The 2,269-nt window shown below is 40.9% G+C and overlaps 1 non-coding gene across 1 annotated transcript; it reads left to right on the forward strand.

The window, feature by feature from the left end:
- The first annotated feature begins 472 nt into the window (after positions 1–472).
- LOC133833765 (small nucleolar RNA R71) lies at positions 473–579 on the forward strand. Its single transcript, XR_009893127.1, has one exon. It is a non-coding gene; the product is annotated as a small nucleolar RNA R71 (small nucleolar RNA).
- The last annotated feature ends 1,690 nt before the right edge of the window (positions 580–2,269 follow it).

The following is a 2,269-nucleotide window of genomic DNA, read 5'->3' on the forward strand; positions in this document are numbered from 1 at the left end:
GTTAGACCAGGAAAAATTGGGATGGTTCTTCCAAGCTGGGTTGTAAGTCATGGAATTGGGATTGTTAGGCTGTCTTGGGTAATTTCCTATGGCTTGGACTTCTTCCATGGGCATATTATTCATGTCTGTAGCAGGGCATTGGTTTGGTTGATGGGCTGTACCACACACTTCACATGAGTTTTGAACTTGCATAGCTTGAGAGGGGAGTGTGGTCTTTTGCAATTGCTTTGTCAAGGCTGCTACTTGAGCGGTAAGCATGGTTATGGCATCCACTTCCATCATTCCAGCCACCTTCTTTGGCTGCCCCCTTTCATTTGGCCATTGGTAATTGTTCATCGCCATCTCCTCTAATAGCTCATATGCCTCATTAGCACTTTTGCTCATAAAGGCACCTCCCGCCGCAGCATCTATAATTGTTCTTGTCGTCCCATTCAAACCATTATAAAAATTATGCACCAACATCCACTTTTCTATTCCATGGTGCGGACACTTCCTTAGCAACTCCTTAAAGCGCTCCCAAGAATCATACAATGACTCTCCATCCAACTGATAAAAATTATTAATCTCACCCCTTAACTTTGCAGCCTTTGCTGGAGGAAAGAACTTGGCAAGGAATTTCTGAGCTAACTCCTCCCATGTAGTAATCGAATTCGCTTGTAAGGAAATCAGCCAACTTTTCGCCCTATCCCTCAATGAAAATGGGAATAGCCTCAGTCTTATAGCATCATCACTCATCCCATTCATCCTGAACGTAGCACATAACTCCAGGAAATTAGCTATGTGTAAATTAGGGTCCTCCGTCGGCATACCTCCAAACTGAACAGTTGTTTGAACCATCTGAAGAATGGCTGGCTTAATCTCAAAGTTGTTTGCAGCAATGGTTGGAGGTCGGATGCATGAATGCACTCCTGTAACAGTAGGAAGTACATAATCTCTCAGTGTTCGTGCTCCTTGCTCCCTTGGACCCTCAGTAGCCCCTTGACCATTATTAGCACCATTTCCCAGATTATCAGCCATGGTGAATTCCAATTTCCTTTTTATTTTCCAGTTCTGCCTGCACGTTCTTTCAATTTCCCGGTCTATTGGTATAACCTGTTTTTGTCTATTACTTCGCATATACCAACTAGTCCTGAAACACAAGAGAACCTTGATCCGGATTAAATGTAAAAAAAAAAAAATCAATTTAGAACAAAAATTAACTTATTGATATTAATAAAAACAGTCCCCGGCAACGGCGCCAAAAACTTGGCCGCAAAAATGTAACACGCAAGTATACGTGGTCTAATCAAGTAATATATGATAAGTTAAGTGTCGATCCCACGAAGACTGATATTAATCACCAACAATTAATCTCTAATTCTAATTGATTTGCTTAATAATTTCAGATTACAATTAAAATACTTACTACTAAAAATTAGGAAACTACTAACACTTAAATAAATGCAGTGTTAAGAGTTGATTTAATTTAATAGATGCAAAAGTTAGGGCTTTAGTTTCATCAACTTTCCACTTATGATTTCTACTCAATTCTCAAGATATCTTAATTCTGTTGTAGTAGCAGATTATAATTATATATTATAGTCTTATTAGGATCTATAATTCTCTACAATATACTATGCCCTACATCTCTGTGGTAATCAATATATTGCAGGCTGTTGACGCGGTTCTTCGGCAACAGATAATTAAGAGAAGAAGAGAAAGAGATTAGTACTAAAAGTAGAACTGTCACAGATAGGAAATCTTTGGGGGGAAGAACTAGGTGACTCGAGACACGTTTTTAAGTGGTTCGAAGGTTAAAATCCTTCTACTCCACTAGTCAATATTATTGATATTCTCTGGGTAATTGGTTTACAAAGTATATAGTTCTTCAAAGACTATTTTTTCCAACCCCTATCAACTCCCAGGGTCTCCATATTTATAGGAGAAGGCACCTGGAAGTTGGTAGGGAGGTCATCCCGTGACCTTACCATTTGTCATATCAAGTCTGTGATATTCATGATTAATTCCTAAACCTGACACACAAGTGTGGTCTAATCAGTATGGAAGGAGATATTGGGCCGCACGGCCCAACTCGTCCGTGGGTGTCTGAATACGCACGTTCCTGATGCGTGTCTGAGAAGTCAGGGGGATATCGGACACGTGATGGCAGGAATATGCACGTTTATCTTGCGTGTTGACTTCCCATAGGGTCGGAGCTTCCTGAGAAGCTCGCTACCGGAGCAGTTCATAGCCCGGGCTTACCCGTCCGTGGCCGTCGGATGTTGTTCCC

The sequence above is a fragment of the Humulus lupulus genome, chromosome 4 (assembly GCF_963169125.1).
Source record: "Humulus lupulus chromosome 4, drHumLupu1.1, whole genome shotgun sequence".
NCBI lineage: Eukaryota > Viridiplantae > Streptophyta > Magnoliopsida > Rosales > Cannabaceae > Humulus > Humulus lupulus.